This window comes from Tyto alba, unplaced genomic scaffold (assembly GCF_018691265.1).
Source record: "Tyto alba isolate M040663 unplaced genomic scaffold, T.alba_DEE_v4.0 Super-Scaffold_8, whole genome shotgun sequence".
Taxonomy (NCBI): domain Eukaryota; kingdom Metazoa; phylum Chordata; class Aves; order Strigiformes; family Tytonidae; genus Tyto; species Tyto alba.
Window position 1 is genome coordinate 1,426,604 of NW_024881329.1, and position 22,950 is coordinate 1,449,553.

The 22,950-nt window shown below is 43.9% G+C and overlaps 1 long non-coding RNA gene across 1 annotated transcript in view; it reads left to right on the forward strand.

Annotated features, from left to right (window-relative positions):
* The window catches only part of LOC122152481, a 72,044-nt gene extending 49,503 nt beyond the window's left edge, over nucleotides 1–22,541 (forward strand). Inside the window, exons 2-3 of the long non-coding RNA XR_006164600.1 lie at nucleotides 4,815–4,882; nucleotides 22,462–22,541. This is a non-coding gene — a long non-coding RNA (uncharacterized LOC122152481). The remainder of the gene's footprint in view (nucleotides 1–4,814; nucleotides 4,883–22,461) is intronic.
* The last annotated feature ends 409 nt before the right edge of the window (nucleotides 22,542–22,950 follow it).

Consider the following 22,950-nt stretch of genomic DNA (forward strand, 5'->3'; position numbering starts at 1 on the left):
CGTATGGCTGTACATATCTTTTGCATAACTGCAGCTGTGGCGGTGAGAATGGTGTTTTGTGGGGGTTGAGGAGACTTGGAGCTCTGCTGCTAACTTGCTCTGTGAACAAAGGTGTAGGATGCTTGCTCTCTTTGAATGTAAATTTTTTTTTTAAAGTCTGATTTGAAAACTCTTAAATTGGTGTTTATTTTTTTTTTTTTTTTGGTTAGGTCTCTAAATACAATTTGAAAATGGGGCCCTCTGATCGCATTCCTCTATGCTACCTATCTTCATGTTGATGATAAGTTTAGATGCGGCTGCATGATGTGTTCATAGTATGCCTAGAAATTCTGCATGTGGCCTGCAACACCAGAGCGATATTTGTGTACCTTAATCCAGCTGCTGATCGGGGTTTCAGCTGTAAAGACCGGAGTGCTTCATCCCAGCTGGAGTGAGAGATGTACCGTTGGCAATGCTGTCACTCCCATTCATGGCAGAGGCTCTCCAAAGCTGGCAGAGAGCATGGGTCACTGCATGTATTACTGTGACACACACGAAAGCCAAAATGCTTGATTTGCCATTTATTAAGCTGTCTGTGTAGTGCTCTTGTTTTTCTGTTGTGCTAGGTTACATCCTGGAACGCTTGGGGAACATGTGGTGCTCATTAAATATTTCTCAATAGATCAACAACAGTTGTGAATCGGTGGAGGTCTGTGGTAACAAACAGAGGTTGCCAAATCACTAGTGTCTGACAAAAGCAAAGTGGTTGCAGGGTGGGAGCCAGCTCACCTATCCTAGTCCTCTGTATTGTCAGTCTCAAAGGTGACACCTGCTCCCCACTGTTTTGAGGTGTTGCATTTGTTTCCTCACCTCTTGGTGTCCAGTTTAGGGATGCTGGCAGATGTTAGCAGCAGCAGGGAAATCACGGGGAAGCAGAGGTCCATTTGTGCCTAGTTATGCAACCATGGGGTAAGTGCTTGATTTTAGAAAGATAACTGTGTCTGATCCTTCAAGGACCCTTGGTTGTCCTTTGTTTTAATGTGAAGCATATGGCTGTAGTGTGGAGCTGAGGGTAACAATTCAAGCCAGAGACACAGATTTCTGATGGTGACTGTGATCTGTGTTGGCAAATAGAAAACTTCAACAACCCCTTTAAATCTTATGTTGTATGCTTTTTTCAGTTAACTTTGTAATTGGTTGCTATAGCAGAATTGATTACTGGTGGTTTGAATACACTTGAATAGAGACTGAAATAACATATGATATTTTCATTTTAGTTTAACTTATTTTCCCTGTCCCCCTGTCTTTTGTATTTTGAATGCAGGTTAAGAAAAGGGGGCTGGGAGGGAGATTGATTTGTCATAATGTGTCCTGCATATAACATTAACTACATTTTTAAACAGAGCCATTACTAGGTGGTTGTTTCTGGTCACTAGGAGCTTGACTTGCAAAAGACATTTTGACACTAAAAGATGCAGCTAGGCACTAGTTTAAAGAAAAGACAGGTCCTATGACATTTAGGCTTCTAGAACAAGTAGATTTCTGACTTTTCCACCTTGTTTGTAGCTGCAGAGCGGGAAAGAGAAAAACTGTCCTGATTTTTCAACTCTATTTTTCAAGTGAAGTATTGACATTTGAGGAAAATGCAAATAGGTGCACTCACTCTTCGGTACTTACTGAAAGCAGTACTTGACACTGTGCTATATTTATAAAGCTTGAGTTAACCTCAAAAGTCAAAGCTGTATTATATGTGCAACTTTAAAAAGAACCTTCTAACACTGAAATTTGGGGTGGGCATTGTTCTCTGGAGTACTCGGAAGGTTATTTGAATGTCCTAAGTAGAATATGGAAGAATTAGGTTGTAACGTAATTCCTTTTAAAAAGTCCTCTTAAATATAAAACTAGGTTTGCATTCTGAAAATAAGAATCGAATAAAGGTACTTCATGTTGCCTTAAGGAAAATAAACTGCTTTTTACTGGTCTTACAGCAAAGACCTTGTTTGTTTGTGTTTCGGTACAAGCTTGGAGGAGAAGGAATAGCAAATGCCTCTGTCATGGCATTGCTCCAACAAGATATCTGAACTCAACATTAAAAGCCAGCGCATCAGTGCCTGTCACTGGCACTGTTCTGCTCTTGTGCGGCCATGAGGGGAAGGCGAATTAGCTGAGGTAGGGAACGGGTTTCAGGGATGTTTTTCTGCAGTCAGCAAAGTTATGTGAGATGACAGCACTCAACTTGTTTTGCTGTATTTAAAGTTTTGAGGTACCTAGAGCTTCAAATGCTCAACACCCAAATAAGCTTGGGAGAAGCTGATTTCTATTTTTCAGGCTCTGTTAAGGTGTGTAAGGGAAAATCAAAGCCACATTGAATAAAAGGTCCTTATCAGGGATGAATATTTCCTTGTAATATACTTAGAGCACATCATGCACAATGGCTGTAGCACGATGTAATCTGTAAAAGTATCTTGTACTGCTCCAGTTATGTAGGTCTCTTAAAAAATTGTTTGCTTGGATCACAAAATCTTTCCTTTAACGTGCCAGTGGTGTGGTTTGGCGTTTTCTGTAATTCTGAGCTCTGAGTTGTTGGACCTGGTTATAGAAAAGTCTCTATCAGAAGGATTTCATTTGCTCCTTTGCATAACTGATGTCTGCTAAGTAAAAATTATTTCTCCTTTTTTTCTGCATGTGTTAACTGGAGATTTTGAACCTGCCTTTTGGAGTTAGCAATGCATAGCAATAAAAAAGAGGATCGAGAGAGGCTTTGGAAAAAGACCAGGCCCTTCTTCTTGTACCAGCACACAAAGCAGCAGAATTTATTTTTAAGCCTTACTATCCAGATTGTGTTTGAAAGAAAATTTCATTCACCAGCTGCATAAAATTGTACCAAATGAATTTAATTTGCTGCTTTCAATTATCAGCGTCTTTGACTCTGTGTGTGAAAATCTAACCCCTTCATCCCTCCTCTCAGAAACGTTCCCATGCTATGGAAGTGGTGGTAGGCAGAGCTGCAGGAGGACTGATCGGACTTAGGCAGAGCTAGCACAGAGCGCAGCAAGATCCAAATCGCCCTGCAAGGTGCTGCGTGCCTTCAGCTGCTCTTGTCATGAGCAGTTTCTCTTGGCATGGAATGGATTTATATGTTAAGTTTAACAGTATGCAATCTTCCCTTAAGAGTAAGTCACTTATAATTTCCCACCTAAGATACGAGATGCAGGAATCAGCTGGAGTAGCAGGCTCCTGCTCCAAGGAGTGTTTGGGCACTGCATAGGCCATGATGGTGCTGTGCTTGCTCTGGAGTTGTTAATGTTTTGGATTGAATTTATAAATTACCCCTTCTGGGAGCACTTGTGAGCCCCAGCAACCTGCTCCATTGGTCATGTACGGCTCATAAACTGCAGATTAGACTTGTCAGTCATTCATATTTCTAACAGCTTTTAACTTTTTGTCATTTGAATTGCAAGAGTGCTTATCAGGTCTGAACTGCCACATGTAGAAGGGCCAGTCTCTTCCCCGAGACAGTGTACGGTTTAAGCAGAGAAAATATGTGGAAAAGGAAGCATAACCTATTCACAGTATATGAATAAAACATGAAGAAGGGAACTAAGAAATTAGTGGTGTGATTTGCAAAGGGGCTGGGCTGGTGGGGTACTTGGCTTTGCAGCACCAGAGGGAGTTAGACAGCAAAGAGATCACAGAGTATAATTTCCATGTATCAGTACAGATATCCCTCTTCCTTCTGGCAGCTCATGTAGGAACCTGGCAGGCACACGGTGGTCTCTGTACCACATATGATAATTAAATTATTAATGGAAGTGAAGACCACAAAAGTTGAACCGAGATTGTGTTTTATTCAGAGCCTTCTAAAGGCTTCCTCATCTTCTGGATTAATTGAAGACCCATTTTTCTCCCATTTCACTTAAGCTTTTTTTTTGTTATTATTTTTTGGGTCTTATTTTGCATGATATTTTAAGGCCTAGGTGAAACAAAATTCTCATAATATTCCCTTTTTACCTGCCAGAAGGTCTAATTTTCTTTACAGTTCAGTTGTAAGATCTAACGTAGGAAAAATCAGTAATATTTCAAGATTATAATTATCAATTGGTATGTTTAATATTGAGTTGCAAAGGGAATTTTTTTAGCTGCATTAATGACTAATGGCACTATTAATGCTAAATGAGTCCATCGAGATCATGTTATAATCATAAATGTCAGGAATGAAACATGATTGGGCCATTAATTTACAGTTGCTACTGTGTCTAATAGTTATTGATGTTGATTAAAAAGGATGCTGGTAGGCCTGGCAGGTGAAAAGCTTGACTCACTTCTCAGATTTTTGTTAATCTGTTCAAAAATGTTTGATGAATTCCTGAAGACAGAGTTTGAGTGCACACATGAATTTTTTCGAAATCTGAAGTAGTGGCAGTGACAAAACCAAAACACAGTCTAGCACCAACTTTGAATCTGTAGTAATGCTTTGACTTAGAATTCAGATAGTAAGTTTGTAGCTTTCACTGAATACTTATATATTCTTAAGTTTATGTTCTTGGTTTGTATCCTTTATATATTAGGGCTTGTGATTATTTTTCTTTATCATGTAAGGTGTAGGTATGTTAGCCCAGGCATAAGAGCCTGATTTGAAGTTTTATACATGTCTGTCTACTGTGTGACACTTGAAAATGTGCTTGGATTGTAGCTGCAGGAATTGTTTTTTGTAAGAACTTAAGCTGCTTTTGCAATGTACATCTACTGCAGAAAGGGATTGTCTTGATTTCCTCTTGCCTGTGGCTGTGTTTTTCTCACTGTTTTCCTTATGCCAGATTTTTTTTTTCTTGCAGAGTTACCAGTTTGACAGCTGATTCTGAATGCTAGTGTCAGTGTAAGAGAGGAGCCAGGCAAAGAGCAGGTAGGTGGGAGGGGAGTGGGAGCCATTGCCTTTCAACAGCATCCGACACATTGGTTAAAGTGACCATGGGACTGCCTCAGACCCAGGCTCTCCTGGCTCTGTCGGTATGCTCTTACCTGTCCCCAAGCCCAACTGAGCTTGTTGGATGGTAGATGATTGAGTTTGTACCAGCAGACTAGTGTCCTAAACCAGCATCAGAGACAGTGTAAGTAATCAGTGTGGGTGATCTATTCGGAGGCTGAACCTTGAGCCAGTGTGAATACATCAATCTATCCTTATTTTCTGATCTTCAGAATGATGAGAACCCGTGTCTCATAGGTGAGAAAACGGGCAGTAAAGACTAAGATGTACAAAAATCATAGCTTGTGGCTGAGGCATGTATAAACTAACACATGCATGTTAAAGGAGGACAGATACAGTGCCTTCTGTGAAGGAGTCGTGTTCTTCCTTGATACTGATCTTCTATGCAGGACCTGTAATAAAAAAGAGATTACAATAATGTGTGTACAAGTATACCCATGAACGTGCACACTATCACTTCCCATTTCCACACTGTTGTTCCTGCTTTCTTCACTGCTATTTGAAATCACTGAAGTAGTATAGAGTGAGGACTGGTCTGTGTTAGAAGTTGGTCTCATTGAAGCATGTTGTACCCCACGTACAGAACAGAGATGTCCTGTTACCCAGTGAATGTCTTTAATTGCTGGGCTTGCAGAACTTTGCTTCTCCTGCGGTGAAAGTTTTGTTCAGCCGAGAACCTCTCTGGTACTCCTACACAGGGCTATTTCTGCTTGGAAGAAGGTGCTGATGACTAGTGTAACAGGCTTGGAAAATGTGCCTTGATGCATCTAAAGGGGGAGCAAAGCTGCAGCTGCATGGATATTGTCACAGAATCAGCCTGGCCGCCTTGTGAGCTGGTCCAAAGTCTCCTTAGCTTTGATAGGCATTAGAGGATAGATGTTATCCTTGGTGTGTGCTCCTGTAATCTCTGTGTATTCAACAGAAAAATGTCACTTGGTGGCTATGCAGTATAATGTGTGCCTGATGCTGTCTGCAGGGCTTTCAGATATATTTATAATGCAAGGGGGATCAGCGGAGCCACCCACACAACTGAAATGTTTTCAGGAGATAAAGGCTATTAAACTGCTTGAAAAGACAAGCTGGGTCTCTGGAGGGTGAAAAGCCAATTTTGACCTTACAGAAACTTTACTTGCTGGTCTTGCAAAGGAAGTGTTAGTAGAAGAGAGAGATAAGTCCATAGTGGAATTACTTTCTGCCTTACAAAATGTGCCCAGTAGTGAGATCCACAGAAGTTGCGTGCCACTTAAAAAGAAAATGGGAACCAGAGGGTAAAGCATGCTTGCTTCTCTTCCCCAGTGGCCACTCCTTTTCTGGAATCCAGCTCTTCATATCCATGCTGTTTAGCATTCCCTTGCCTGGCAGTGGGACCATCCCGCAATATGTGACAGTGATTACATCTGTGATTGAGGGGGAGGGCGAATACTTTACTGAATAGCTTACAACATTTACTATCCCTGTTAGAGTAGTATAAATGTACTGCTCCGATTTTCTCTGGTAGGAATGCAAACTATACCAGTATTGGGCATTCTTATTCTGGGATAACTCCAGTGCCTATGAACTGGAAAGTTTTTTCAGGAAAATGTTATTTTTCAGTAGCTGGACTGGTTCTGTCGGTGCAAAATTACTACTTGATTAAACATTGCTTATTTCTTATCTAAAGGAAAGTACTGCAGCTTATTTGCTCTTGTTAAGCTAGTATCTTTATTTAAACATTGATGCTTTTCTGAAAGGGCTATTTCTTGCATCCATTGCAACCCCTTTTGTTTCATTCCTGTGACTTTCCTTATTAAAGAGACGAGACTCTTTTGTGTGCCTTTACTGGCACAGTGGTTGGATGGGTGCAGCTGATAGGGTGAGGGAAGTGTTTGTTCAGAAAATATTCTAGTTACTCAATAAATTGGCCAAAACAATGCTTGCTTTTGTATTAATTCCCTGGCAGATACTGCTGACCAATGTAAATATTGTTCAATTTAGCAAGTGAGAGGTGAGAGGAACTTGCTGAATTTGTTTTTGATGTTCTCTCTCTGTCTCTGCTCTGGCTTCTAAACTGGAGTTGTTGGCATGAGGGTAGGACTGAAGCATGTGAACTGTCTCCAGCTAGTGACTCAGGGGGTGTGTCTGTGGAGTGCTACTCTAACAAAGCGTCTAAAAAAGGGAAAGACTATGAAGAAGCACATTATGTTTTTTTACATGGTACAGTAGACACTAACTGGGAGGTTATGGATGTTGTCCTCAAGTTTGGTAATTTGCTAACTTCATTCCCGTTTCAAAAGTGCCCGTCACGTTCTCTGTAGAAGCTGATGGGTAATCATGGCCAGCTAGAGTTGTTGAGAGGCTCCTGGGCATGGAGATGAAGAATGTACTGCGCTGCCTGGCCAGATCAGAATAGAGAGTGGAGTGGCTTTTGCAGAATGTAGTGAAGGCATGACTGGTAAAGCAGATTCCTTAAACTTGTCTTTCTTGAAGGTGCAGGAATGAAGGAATCTGAGCTGAATTAGAATCACTTCCTCTTTCTTACAATATGCCACCTTGCAACTGTAGCTTTATAGCAGGGGGATTTATTCCTTGAGAGTATCTCTTGCTGCCACAGTGGGGATTAGGGTGTGAAGGCACGAACCATTGTGCTGATTTTGTGAAGTTTCTTTTGTGCTATGAGAGCACAAGATAGGAAGAGCTGTCCTGAGCTGTCGAGAGCAGCCTCGTGCTGCGTTCCATCAGCATTATAACAAAGTGGCAGTGGGCTTCAGTCTCCTGTTCTTTTCTTGCTTGCTTGATTCTTCTGCTCAAGTAGGTAGCAGCTCTGGGCTTCCTTCAGGTGCTTCCGTAAGGGGATAAACGCAGGGTTTTCTCAGGTTATTTTGCTTTATTCTTTTCCCACTTGCCCACTCCCAGCCCTTCTCCTTGGTTGGTTGGTTTTTCCTTCTCCCCAGGACCTGTAGACTGTTAGCTTATTTTATCTTGCAGACACAAGTGAAGGAATTTCCAAGAGGAATTGGTCTGCAGGAATTATTTTTGCTGGTTCTCTTTCTTATACGTGCCTAAGGTTCCATGTATTGATATACATTCAAACCCATTAATTCACAAAGCAAAAAGTCAGGCAGATGAGTCTGGGACTCCACTGGGGTGTTTTTGTGAGGGAATTTTGCAGAGAACTGTTACCGTCCGTATGAACAGGACATACCTCATTTGTTGCAGATAGAGCTGTAAATGTTTATGCGTGTGACATTTACCGGTGCATTCAAGTCATGGAGTGCATGAAAACATGATCACTTCTCAGGTGGGAGAGAATGAGAGATGAATGTCTGTCTGCAGCCAAAGTTCTTCCTGACCTCTCATGCTAAGAAACGACTGGACACTTTGCTCTTGAAAGGGAGGATGTTATTGGAATCAATCTAATGAGTGGAGATGTAAGAGTTCTGTTCTTACTTTTGCCATAAACTTATTTAGGTGATCATGAGCAAGATCATTAGGAAGAAAGGAGGGGGGAGTTGTGCCGGATCAGAGATCCCCTGTAACCTGTGGTGAGATGACCAGGTGCTGCCCCACCCCGTGAAGGTCTGCGGTGGAGCAGACACTGATTTATGGCCTGGGAGGGGCCCCACGTGGTCAACTAAGGTGGCTATGCCCAAAACCAGCCGGGACCCTGTGGGAAGCAGCAGCCCCCGCTGTTGTAGTTCAGCGCTGCGAGGACTGCAGCACGCGGGGGTGTCCCATGCTGGAGCAGCTCAGGAAGGGCTGCAGCCTGTGGGAGGGAATCCAGTTGGAGAAAGTTTGTGGAGGACTGTCTGCTGTGAGAGGGGGACCATGCTGGAGCAGGGGGAAGAAGTTCCCCCGTCTGAAGATGGAAGAAGTGGCAGCACTGACTGCACCCCCCATTCCCTGCCCCTGTGCTGCTGGGGGAGGAGGTAGAGATATCGGGAGCAGAGCTGAGCCCGGGAAGAAGGGAGGGGTGGGGGGAAGGTGTTCTCAAGATGTGATAATGCTTCTCACTGTCCTACTCTGTTAAGTCTTGTTGTTGTTAGTGTCTGTAATAAATATATCTTCTTTTTTTCTTCCCCAAACGAGTCTGTCTTTTGCCTGTGACCATAATGGGTGGTTTATCCCTCCCTGTCCTACCTTGAATCCCAAGCCTGGCTTATTTTCTCCTTCTCAGCGCTTGGGAGAGGGGGGAATGAACGGTTGTGTGGTGCTCAGTTGCCCTCTGAGCTCAAACCATGACACCAGAAAACCTATAAATGAGGTAAATTGTTTTTCTTTTCTCCCAACCTCATCTGTTTAAATTGTGATGTCTGTGAGGCAGGGACAGCACACGTTATATAAATGTATAGGAGGTGAAAGGGCTGAAGCTATCCTGTCCTTTCTGCTCCCTTCTTTTGCAGTAAGTACAGCAGCAAGGGTGTGGGAGAGACTGGAAAATGCAGAGGCAGAGTGACACTTTGAAGACTGTAAATAGGTATTAGAGTGGCATAATAAAATATCTTTAAATATTTAGAATTTGAGAGATTTAAAAGTGTGGGAAAACTTTTTTTTTGTTTCCTCATGAATTCAGGCTATGCCTTTATTCATGTGCCTTTTAAAATTGAGAGAAATGCAACATGATAAAGGCAGAAAGGAGAACCGTGTAGTTCATGGAGGAGGGAGGGAGGATGTCGTGCTTTGGGGATGATGAGGAGAGGAGAGTGTTTTTAAGTCAACTTTTACTGGAAGCAGTACATGTGAATTGGCGTTAGCGAAACCTTTACACTGTGTGCGTCACTGCTTCGTAAATGCTGGCAAGTAACACTTATAGACTGCTGGACTCTGTACAGGGTGCTGATCTATAGATGTTTTTTTCCTAGTAAAGGACATATCAAATGGTAGCTGTATTTAAAGGCATAGAAAAGCTTTCTGAAAAGCTACACACAGCAGCTGTCATAATTTCCTGCAATATCTTGCTGTTTAGGATAGCTAATGAATGTGTCAGTTCCTTGGATATGTTGAGCCAGGTTATCAGTTAGTATAGACCTGGCTTCATGGAATTTGGGGGGGGGGGGGGTTTCCATGCCTTTCACCCCACCTGAGAACCTCTGTCCCAGGGAGCGTGGCAGGGCTGTGAAGGGCTGAGGGGAAGCTTGAGGTCTGTGGTAGCTTTGTTCATGTGTTGGACTGGCACAGATGAATCTTGAGGGCAATCTGTGCTTTCTTTGCTGAGAAGGAAGATGGCTTCCAAGTTCATAGAGTCATAGAATGGTTTGGGTTGGAAGGGACCATAGGGGGGTTGGAACTGGATTATCTTCGCCCTGGGCAGGGACCCCTTCCCCCAGCCCAGGGGGCTCCCAGCCCCGTCCAACCTGGCCTTGAACCCTTCCAGGGAGGGGGCACCCACAGCTGCTCTGGGCACCCTGGGCCAGCTCCTCACCCCCTGCACAGGGAAGGATTTCATCCTTGTATCTATTCTAAATCTACCTTCTTTCAGTTGAAAACTATTACCCCTTGTCCTATCAACTACCTTCCCTGATACAGAGTCCCTCCCCATCTTTCCACAGTGCTGGAAGGCTGCTATAAGGTCTCCCTGGAGCCTTCTCTTCTCCAAGCTGAAGTTGTTTGAGTCTCATCCTCTTTTCCCACATTCTTCCTCCTCACCCTCTCCCAGTAGTTGGATTTCCTTCTGGGTGGAGGGATGCAGGGAGGACACAGCTATGTGTGTGTTTGTGTGGTGAAGAAATCTCACCAGTTTCTTCTATCAGGAATTGTCATTTAATTATAGGTGTCTTAGTTGTATTTGCAGGGAAGCAGATGTCTGTGGGAACAGGTAATGACTGGTACAAGTCACCTACATTGAGAGATTAAGGTACAGAAAGGAGATAGTGTGGAACTCCTGGCTGGATTTGTGTTGACTGGCGATGAAATTGTGTACCTGGCTTAGTGTTGGGAATATTGTGGCATTGGCATATCACAGAATGCATGGACCAGGTACAAGAAACAACTGGTATTTCTAAGTTTGGGTGTTGTTTCTTAAGCCTTTCTCCTGCTTTGTGGAACATGAGCAACTTCTATCAGTTTATACTTCACAGCCTGCCCATAATGAGGAATTACTTTCTTCCAGCCAGTTCTAGACTTTGCTTGACCTTCTGTGGCTGACTTTCAGCTCTTGTTCCCATCCAGCTGTGAGGTATCATCCCTCTGCCTTGTCCTCCTATGGACTGCCTAATCTTAAAGCAGACCAGAAGCGAGAGGATGTTATGTTTATACCAGGAGTTTACTTATATCTTAAGTGATACAAAGTTTTGATACTGCCATAGAATATTTCTTATGTGTAGTCTCACTGTAGGTAGCAACAGCGGCATTTTTCTTAGTTGAAAATTAAATATGTGCACTGGTTGACCATCTGCTCAGGGCAGGGACCAGCTAACTCATGGACTTGAGACAACCCCAGTGCATCAGTGATGCTTACAGCACTGTATGAGCAGGTATTTCTGTAAGGGGGCTGCTTGCTTTTGGGTTCTGGATTGAGAGGCATTTTGTCTTCATTAGAGTGGTGTGTGCTGGTTGTAATGGATGGGCATCAGCCAAGCATCGTGCTTGCACTAGCTGTACAAAGTGGGTAACGACATACATATGAAGTACAAACTAGTGAGCGGTTTTAGACTGTGCCAGGCTGAAGATGAGGCAGATGAGCAAAGGTAGAAACTGCTGGGGAGAGGTAAAGAAAGACATTATAGTTGTTACTGACTTGTGGGCCTGGTGTGGTTCTAACAAGAAGTACGCTGGTTAGCCCTAATGCTGTTAGAATATCAGTGGCCAGTGAACAGCTGTTATCCCTGCAAGTTTAATCTCCACCTCTAGCATTTAATCTACTTGACCAACTGTCATGGTTTAACCCCAGCTGGCAGCCTCTTGCTCACTCTGTGCCCCAGGCCCCCCCACCCCCACGGCAGGATGGGGGAGAAAATTGGGAAAAAAAAAAAGTAAAACTTGTGGGTTGAGATAAAGGCAGTTTAATAAGACAGAAAAGTACTAAAATAATAATATCGATAATAAAAAAATAATTAGAATAGACAAAACACGTGATGCACAATGCAATTGCTTACTGTTCGGTGGCCGATGCCCAGCCAGTTCCTGAGCCAGTGGCAGCTGGCCAGCTTTCCCCCAGTTAATATACTGGGCGGGATGTCATATGGTATGAAATAGCTCTTTAGCCAGTTTGGGTCAGCTGTCCTGGCTGTGCCCCCTCCGAGCTTCTTGCTGGCAGGGCATGAGAAGCTGTAAAGTCCTTGACTTAGTATTAACACTACTTAACACACTTAAGTTTTTAGTTGTTATCAACATTATTCTCATACTAAATCCAAAACGCAGCACTGTACCAGCTACTAGGAAGAAAATTAACTCTCTCCCAGCTGAAACCAGGAGACCAACTCTTGTGTGATTGTAGCAACCTGCAAAACAGGACAATCAAAGTGAAAAGCTTTAAATTTGTTTTTTTTCCTGCTTTTTGTCTTCTATAAATTTCTGAAGCTCCAAGGTGGGCTCTCTATCTTGTCATAGACTTGTATGGAGCTTTGCATTTATTTTTTCATCTTTTTATACATATGTATTTTTTTCCTGTTTCTCCCCATTTTTGTGTAGTATAAGCAGGTAATTCTTTGTATGCTGCACTGCCCAGTATGCCCCAAACAGAACCAGAAATTTCCTGAGCTAGACATAGAAAATAGGTATTGTGAGAGATGATTTCTGCTATCGAAGGGCAGATTTTGGTCTCAAGATGGACCAGTTAGTTGGAGTGATCTCTGTTGTGTGTGAGAACTGAGGGGCAGAGAAGTGAAGACTCGAGTCCCTTTGATAACTGCTTTGTCTGGATAACAGGGATCTGGAGAGGAGGTAAAGAACTTTGACTGGTATGGTACGATGAGGCATTACTGTAACAGACTTGGCACAAAACTTTCAGAAACCTATAAATAATTCAAAGATGTTGATTCAAAAGCTATTTAGGGTCTCTTGACTGAGTGTACAATATTCTTGTATATTTGCAGTGATTTAAGCCAACCTGAATTTGTACAGCAGAACTTAAAGCAAACACAGAAAGCCATGTTGATTCTTCATGAGATGCATTTGGTTTTCCCAAGGCCTAGTGGTGCTAACGATTCCAATAAAGGAGTTTCTTAAACCCGTCTTCAGAGGGAAGCTGTTTGAGGTGCCAGCAGTGTGTGTAGTTGTTCAGCATCTTTGGTATAGATACCTAGTACTGGTTTAGATGCTTTCTAAACTTTGCAGGTAAGTATGGGTTGGAAACTGTTACAATCCCACCCGAAAGGTGGTAATTTGACTCCTGTATAGACGACAAATAAATTTTCAATGTATTCTGTGCGATTATCCTATGAGCTCTCCTCTTGTCATGAGGACTATGTGCTTGGGAATGTTACCCAAGGCGTCCAAATTTTTGCAGGACTTGAGAAGGACAGGGCAGCAGGTTGTGGAGTCCTGGGGATGCTCTGTGACAAGACAGGGACGAGGTGGGTAAGCGTGTGCCTAAATGGGTTTGACTGGAAGCAAACTGAACATGAATGTTCACCCCAGACAGAAGGAGACGTGGGCCGATGAGTCTGTGGGGAGATGCAGCGGTTAAGACTGTCAGAAAGTTGCTTAGAGCAACACTTGTCAAAGCGAGGAACTCTCTGGCCTGTGAGTGCTGCTGTCCTGGCCCAGACAGATCGGAGTTGTGCTTCACGTCACCCACTGACTAGGTCACATCCAGCGCTCCCGCTGTTGCCAAACACCAGTGCTCTTAAATTACTGCACAGCAGCTCTTCATTTACCACAAAGTGCCTGCCATGGCTGCTGCGATTCTGGCTCAGCACGGGCGTGTTATTGTGCAATAGCTGGCTGACGTGCTCGCAGCCGATGCGGCGGGTCTCTGCCAGCGCAGAGGCCTGCGGCCAGATCCCGTTCCTCTGCGGCCAGATCTTGTTCCTCTGTGGCCGGATCCCGTTCCTCTGTGGCCAGATCCCGTTCCTCTGCGGCCGGATCCAGTTCTTCTGAGGCCAGATACAGTCCATCTGCGGCCAGATGGAAGATCAGAGCAGAGGGAACTGCTACAACCCGAGCTGGAAAACTGGTTTGTGCGTTCTGGATGGTCGGTTTAGGAGAGCCTTTTGCTCTAGACTTGCCACAAAGTTGGGAACATGTTGTTTTAACTCTGTGAAGTTACCACAAAGGGCAAAGATAGGATAGGTGTGTCTTCTCCCTGAAAATACTCTGGTAAAAATTGTATGATGTAGTTCACTGCCTCGGAGATTTTCTGGGAGCAGAATTTGTGGCCTGATGCATCCACAGTGACACAACTAAGATAACAGTCATTTTAAGTCACTAGCTTAAAAGGAAAAGCTGAAAAGCTTTAAAATAAAAAAAAAAAAAAAAAAAAAAAAAAAAGAGGAGTACTTTGCAGAAATTACAGCACTAGAGAACTTATAGTGCTTGCTGTGTCCTTAACTGCTTCACTTGTGAAGTTGTGAGACTGATTGGGAGTTGGGAATGCCATATAGCTTGGGCTGGTGAGGGATTGAGGAAAGACTAAATGAAGGATGGTGAGACATTCTCTTTATTCTGGTAGAACTGGTCACGTTTCCTTACTTCTTTCACTATAGACAATACTATATTGAAAGCAATTTTAAATGTAAAGTTTGTTAAACTTACCTTCTTGGTGAACCATCAAGTTTAGGGCAGTTTTAGGTAGTAAATAAATGCTGTTTCTGCAGATCTTAATTGGGTTTCAATTTTCCTCCAAGGACAGCTTGACATAAAGTAAATGTTAAACACAAAAACAAAAATCACAACAAAGCAAAAGAAGAAACAAACAAAGAAAATAAATCCACCTCATCTTTAGTAAAAAGGAAATCCATCACTCATTCATCTAAAAATGGAAAAAATTGAAACTTTGGTAAATGTATCATGTATTGTTTAACTGCTTGGTTAAATGAATGATGATGTATCTTCTTTAACAAATCTGCATGCTGAACTTCAGTGTATAGGGTATTTTAATCTTAGCATCTATATGTTTTCATAGTTACTAAGCAGGGAGGATCACCCTTTTTTCAGGCATAACAGCTAAAAAATGGAGACCAAGTTTAAAGCTGCTGACCTTAACCAAGGTTTTGTATTTTGGACTTCTAATCACTTTGATTTAATTACGAATATTGAAACGATTAAATTAGTAGTGCAGGTCATAACTGTGTCCGAACGATGGATGATCGGTGAGCGCCAGGCAGCCTCTCCCCTCTGGAAGGTGCAGAAGGTGTCGTGGGAGCTGGTCCTGTGTCCTCTGGTGGGACGTAGTGTGTCCCACCGAGCGAGTACCCCCCTTGTTTCCGTGGCGGCTGAGGGTGGCTTGCTCTGTGCTGCAAGCCACTGTTTGAGTTGGTGCTGTTGTCTCTGGTGGCTTGTCCGGCGCTGGGGGTTCGCAGAGCTCCTTGGCCTGACTTGTGCAAGCCTAGGTAAAAGTGGTGATGTCTGGAAACCTAAAAAAGTTGTCTAGCACAACGCTCTGGATTTCACACGTTTATTAAAGCTCCTCAACAGTTTCTGGTCTCAAAGCAACCTATTTTATTTAACAATACGGCACTGATCTCCTTGGGATCTAGTTACACTAGATACAGAGGCAGACACTGAGAGTGAGATGACAATGATTTGTCATGGTTTTGGTTGGGATAGAGTTAATTTTCTTCCTAGTAGCTGGTACAGTGCTGTGTTTTGGATTTAGTAGGAGAATAAGGTTGATAACTCACCGATGGTTTAGCTGTTGCTGAGCAGTGCTTATCCGAAGTCAAGAGCTTTTCAGTTTCTCGTGCTCTGCCAGCGAGGGGGTGCCCAAGAAGCTGGGAGGGAGCGTGGCCAGGAGAGCTGACCCCAACTAGCCAAAGGGCTATTCCATACCATACAATGTCATGTTCAGTATAGAAACTGGGAGCAGTTGGCCGGGGTGGGGTCAATCGCTGCTCGGGGACTATCTGGGCATTGCTCTGTGGGTGGTGAGCAATTGCATTGTGCATCACTTGTCTGTCTTTGTTTTTTTTTCTCTCTTTTTGCTATCTTCTTTTTCATTATTAATATAACTTTTCCATTTTATTTCCATTATTAAATTGTGCTTAACCCACAAGTTCTATGTTTTTTTTTACTTCTTGTTTTTCCTCCCCATTCCACTGGGGTGGGGGGAGGAATGAGCAAGCAGCTGCATGGTGCTTAGTTGTCAGCTGGGGCTAAACCATGACAGTGATGGAAGGCAATGGCTGATGCAGGGAGGCTTTCAGGACTCTGCTGTGTCTCAGCCTCGCTTGTAGGTTTACCTGCTTTGAGGAGCCTCTGCCTTCTCAGGGTGCACTGGGACAGTCTCACCCCACCCAAGGGATGGGTTGTTCCTGTTTCTGATTCCTTCCATCTAGAGTGCTCAGGGTACGTAAGAACTTAACATCCCATCTTTCTGCTCTGTATTTATGAATAAAAGTGATAAAAGTGAAAGCTCTGCAGGAGAAGAGAGAACGTTCTCACCGGTCAGGCTTAGACTTGGGAACAGGCAAAGGAGGATCACAGATCTTGCAGCTTTCACTGCTAAGTGCTGAGCACCGGTGCCTTTGCGAGCACAATCACAGAATGCAGATATTTCACAAAACCTAGTCAAGCCCACAGGAGGGATGCAGAGTGCAAGTAATGTTTAGGGCAGAGTGCTTGAGTGGTGATCTGCTGTTTGTGCTAACTCTGATGGAAGCTACATGTGCTCATCAGTTGAAGAGCTGATATGCAAGTGTGCTACAGTCCCATATTCTGGACTCTGTGAACGATAACTCCAAAGAGTAAAATCAATCCAGTGGTTTTCAGAGACAAGAGTGAAGCACATGTGCAGGAATAGGGTTGTTAATGCTGATGTAAGTAAGATAATAGTGTAGAGTTCAGGAAATCCTAAAATAGGAGTGGGAAGAGAATAACTATTTATATATTTCCCTATGGTTTTTATATATATATATATATATATATATATAAAGTATACAGTACATATATATAAAATGCTAGAGAGTGACTTGAGTATTGAGTTTGCACAGATATCAGTGGGAGATAGCTTATCTGGCAGATTTGCTGGGTTTTGAGTGCATTGTGGTGGGTATGGGCACAGCAGGAGAGTTGTCTTTTTCTGAGGGTGAGGAGACATGTATCAAGCAATAGGAATTGAAGGAAGAGATTTCAAATAGAACGATTGCAAGTTGTCAAGTGGAGTTTTGTTTGAGGGGAGAGCATGTGGGCAAGAAATATAATGTTACTTTAAATAAAATAAAATGAAAAAGTGGGGGTGTGTGGGAGACTGGTGGGTGGTGGTGCAGAACTGAAACTTGCTGACATTTCTTTTTGGTATTTTTCTCTTATGAACACTGCACAGTGTTCATACCTGCTTTAAAATACATTTTCTACATCCTCTTATGTTTAGTAGGACTTCACAGAGTAGCTTTTTTTTTTTGTTTTCTTTTGTTACAGGCACTGTCTGCTAATGCAAGAGCACAGGCAGTCAGTAAGCTTTCTGATATAGTTGCAGTAGTTCGAAGCAGAGCTGAAAAATGCCCCTTGCCACTGGTGGAGGTGGCTGTGCCTCATCTGTGTGGCACAAGGAATTTCTGTGTGTTCTCTTGAAGGCAGGGAAGTTGAGTAGTTCTACACATGTATGTCCTGTGTGCCATTGTGACAGAAATCGGGGCAATTCCCAGCTACCTGCTGTCCCTGGTAATATCTAGCCCTGGGTATCTACACAAGCACTGGCAAAAAGAGGTCACTTTGTAATGTCGTATGGGAAGACCCATATGTCAAAGCCTTTCCTCCTTTTTAGGATCACCACTGAATGCCACTGAAGATGTCTCTGTTGCAAGTGGTTCTGTTTCTCCGGATTGCTGCCCAAATGGGTGCAGCTTGGTGTTTATGATGTTATGGGTCTTGCCTCAAAATAGAGAGGGTGAAGCTATTTTCTGTTTTAAAGGGAAAGGAAAAAAAAAACATTGTTGACTGGACTCAGAAGAAGGAAAGCTCAGGGAATATTAGCACATTGTGGTACTAAGTGTCTCCTAACTGCCAGGTTCACTCTTTGTCTTTAAACAGTCCGATAAGTCTCACTTCTGTGCCTGGAAATATCATGGAGCAGAAGACTGGAAAGTTTCTAAGACTCCTGGAAACTGTGCTAAGGCACATGGAAAAACGGAGAGATGATTGGTGACAGCCAACATGGCTTCACTGAGGGCAAATGGTTCCTGACACATTTGGTGGCATTCTTTGATGGTTTTACACCACTGGTGGGTAAGGGAAGAGCAACTGACATCATCTACCTGGACTTGTGCAAAGCGTCTGACACTGTTCTGCATGACATCCTTGTCTCTAAAATAGAGAGATGCAGATTTGGTGGATAAGGAATTATCTGAATGGTCACATCCAGAGAGTATTGGTCAATGGCTCAATGTCTGGATGGAGATCAGTGACAAGTGGTGTCCCTCAGCGATCTGTATTTGGACTAGTATTGTTTAACACGTTTGTTGGTGACAGGGACAGTGGGATCGATGCACCCTCAGCAAGTTCCCCGGCAGCACCGAGCTGGGTGGTGGGGGACACGCTGAGGGCAGGGGTGGCATCCAGAGGGACCTGGGCAGGCTGGAGAGGGGGGCCCGGGCAAACCTCGTGGGGTTCAACAAGGCCAAGGGCAAGGGCCTGCCCGCAGGTCGGGGCAATCCCCAGCACAAACCCAGGCTGGGCCCTCGAGGAGTGGCTGGAGAGCAGCCCCGAGGAGAGGGACTGGGGGGGTCGGTGGGGGGAAAACTGCCCGTGAGGCAGCCCCGTGCGCTGGCAGCCCAGAACCCACCCGTGCCCTGGGCTGCAGCCAGAGCAGGGGGGCAGCAGGGCCAGGGAGGGGATTGTCCCCCTCTGCTCCGCTCTGGGGAGACCCCCCTGCAGTGCTGGGGCCAGCTCGGGGGCCCCCAACAGCAGAAGGACACGGAGCTGCTCGAGCGGGGCCAGAGGAGGCCACGGAGATGCTGGGGGGGGCTGGAGCAGCTCCCCTGGGGGGCCGGGCTGAGAGAGTTGGGGGGGTTCAGCCTGGAGAAGAGAAGGCTCTGGGGAGACCTTCGAGCAGCCTCCCAGGGCTTAAAGGAGGGGAGGGACTCTGGATCAGGGGGGTGTAGGGATAGGATGAGGGGTAACAGCTTTAAACTGAAAGAGGGTAGATTCAGATTAAATATAAGGATGAAATTCTTTACTGTGCGGGTGGTGAGACACTGGCACAGGTTGCCCAGAGAAGTTATGGATGTCCCCTCCTTGGAAGGGTTCAAGGGACTTTAAGCAACCTCGTCTAGTGGAAGGTGTCCCTGCCTGTGGCAGAGGGGTTGGAACTAGATGATCTTCTAAGGTCCCTTCCAACCAAAACCATTCTAGGATTCTGTGAAGTAGCAGCAAGCTCTGGACAGTCAGTTCTAGGACACTGAGGGATATCCTGCATCTGGAAACCAGATTCCTTGACCAGTGTGCAGAGAAGGAAAAGCCCCAAGGAACAGCTGTCAGCAGAAGGTCATCTTGATCTCTGACAGCAGTGTCCATGGACGAATGCAAGAGTGGGGAGAGCAAGTACAGGTGTTTCAAAGCAAGAAAATCAGAGAACAGGACTCTTGCCTAGCTCAGTGTGTCCAAGTTCCTGGAAAGCTGAGCTGCCTGTGACAGATTTTTAATCAGATTGTTTGAATTTAGGCATTAGGACTCAATTAACCCTCTCTTGCAAAGCTGTAGTTTCCCCCCTAAAGAACCTGTGAAGTTAGCCTGAAAGAAAAATCTAAACGGTTGGCAGTTGTCAGAGACTTCTCTTTAGATGGACTCTAGGTTTTGTGATGCACACCAGAGAGCCAGGAAACGCTTGACACAAGCCAGGACAGGAAGATTAAACACATGCCTCTGGTCTCTGGAGCAGGATGTCTGGTGTAGCTGGGTTGGAGGGGAGTCTTGTAGCACTAATTGGAGTTACAGCGCTGTTGACATCCCTGTTGTTATGCTTAGAGGCCCTGTTGTGCTCAGCAACACATGAGAAATAGACACATTTTGTAAAAGGTGGTCCCTGGCCAAAAGATGAGATTTTGAAAAAAAAAAAAAAAAAAAAAAAAAAAATCAACCTGAGAATGAAAGTGGGACAGAAGCAGACAAAATGTTTTGCATGGGGTTATGCAGCAGGTCATTTGTAGAGAAAGCAGCAGAGCCCTGGTCTCTGCTGGTGGTGCCAGCACCACCTTGAAACCATAGTTGCCTGGGCTCACGTGTTGGATGGGCCAAGGGAAATCTGTGCAATGACGATGATACTCAAAGAGGAGGATTTTGGATGTCTTCTGAAGGCTAGATTTAGGTGCAGCCCACTGAAATCGCATCCTCTCGTTAGTGTAATGCTGCCAGTCCTGATGGCAGCGACAACCTCTGTTTCGGGAGGCAGGACTGCAGTCTGAAGAGCCGTGCCTGCCCTAGGTTTTGTTACCGTTGTTTAGCAGGCATGATGACGGTACGGCGGCACTGGGTTGTACATGACTACACAGGCTGGCTGGAGGCAGGGTAGTGTACGTGCTCCTGCATCTTCTCTGCCTTATCTCTTGAGCTGGTTGTCAACTGTGGTGAAGGCATGTGTGACCGTGGTGTAGATACAGCTGCAGATACATGCTTTCTCCTGCATTCTTACAGAAAAGATAAGGCATGAAATGTGTTCCTGTGCATCTGTGCTTGTGTTTACTGCACTGTATTCTCCAGGGATGCAAATGAACGGGAAGAGTGGGTCAGGCCTGTGGTTTGTCTATCTTGTTTTCCTTTTTGCAGTAGCCAAGAGCACCTGCTGAATCAACCAACACCAGTCCTCAAAAGTCATGGGGAAAGAAGGATTCGTTTGCATTGTTATTATTAAGGCTTCTAGCTTGTTCTTGCTTCATGATTGAAATTGTTTTTCTAGGAAGAATCTTTGCAGTTATGAGTCACTCTGGCTTAAAGGAAGGATTTAGCTTTCAGCTGCCTTTAGCCTTAAAAGGTGATGTTGCTTCTGGTATTTGTCAAGTTTAGGAAAAAAAAAAATATCTAAAAATCATCAGGCAGCTCTATCTTCTCAAGAAAAACTTGACATCTACTTCCTTAGTTCTTTGTTTTAGAAAATCCAAAATAAAGCAATGTTTAGGGAATGCATTGCTGATTCTCCTTTGGGGCCTGCTTGATTTATGTGGCGGTGAAATGTCAGACAGCAACGCTCTAGCACATAACAGGGATGTAGCTGGCCTGGCTTTCTATTGTGCTAGATTTCTAGATCAGCTGGAAATTAGTGGCATTAAGCACCTGAAATAGCAAGCTTTAAAAAAAAAAAAAGAAAAAAAAAGAACAAAAACTAGGAGTTACACCATGGCAAACCAGGCACAGTTGATCTACAGACCAAATGTCTTTCAAGTGGGTAGATAAACTACAGTCTTGGTTGTCTATGGTCAGTAAGGATGTCAAAGTTCTCTTGCAGGGGTTGGCTTTTTAACCCTAAGTAATTGATGGTGGGGCTAATTGCATTGTACTTAACTAAAATCTATCTACAGTTCCAAACTTAAGGCTAGGGAGATGTATACACTAGTAAAAATCTTGTGACACAACACAGTGGTGTAATTCATTATCCACTGTAAAGATAAAGCTGTAATGGAAAAGGAAGGGATTATTTTTTTCAAAAAGGTTTGTCTGCAGTGCAGATCTTACCACTGCTTCTGTAGTTAGAACTTATCTGTTGGTTGATTATGCATTTGAATGTTGCTATGCATTTGAGTGTAGGTAGAACCTTACTTTTCCCTGTGCAGCATCACTTTTTGCAATTTTACCACTCCCAGCAGAAGGAGCTTTTCATTTATGGGTATTTGCTGCATAAACAGTTTCTACCAGCTGAGCTTGCTTTGTTGGCATTTGTCAATCTCAGACACTTGAATGATTAGAAATAATTATCAATTTTACTCTCCCTTGCCATGACCTTCTCCCTGTATAGGAAATATAAGCTTGTGTTCTCTTGATGCTTTCTGAGCATTGTTCCCTGGGAACAACAAAGCTTATTTGGTGGGTTGCTGGTGGACCGTAAATTACAGGGTGCTGCTCTGCAGGCAATTTTTACCTGGACTTTCCTCTGCATGCCCAGCAGGCCTTAGTCTCTTGCCATTGAATGTTCACTCTCACTTTAATAGTTTGTGTGTGGATTCAGTGAGAAAAAGTCACCTCTTTGTTTTTTAATTCTGTATTGGAAATGTGCAGGAAGAGATTTTCTCCAACAAGTCAATCTTTATTTGGTGACCTGAGTTTCATTTTAGTAAACTTCACTGAGGTTGAAGAGTGTGTGGGGAAGTACAAAGGAGAGGGGAAGGGGATTGTGAAGCAGGGAGATGTAATCCCGGCTTGAAAATTCTGTTCCTGAAGTGACTCCTGATCACCGCCTGCCTGTTCTACGCACGAGTCTGTTGTTTTGTGTCTTGCAGTGGCATCACTGAAGGGCTGGCTGTTATTGCTGTGGGAGATCGAAAGCTACTTCCAACCGTATTTTGTGTGTCATCTGCAGAACCACCAGTCACAGTGAGTTTCTCTTCCATACACTCTGTTTTCCCCAGTGAGGATTTGTTAGCTGTAATCTGTGATCATAATCTTTTTCTCTATTTATACTTTGTCAGTTCATTTGCTACTGCAAAAAGATTTGATTTACCAATCCCAAGCCAAATGGATATATACCTTCCCTCTCCCCGCACACCCCCAAAAGCTCATACTGGAAGCTCAGCATTGCAAACTCTTATGTTCTGGCCACCTGCACACTCTGTGTGGTGGGATGACAGAAGACTATGTGCTTTGAGAGTGTGTTCTAATTATTAATCCAATGGTCAAGATGAGAATTGGAAAAAATGTTCTGTTCCTGAGAAGAGCTTCAGAAAGAAAAACTTATTTAAATAAAAAGAGGAAAGAAAATTATTGCTTGG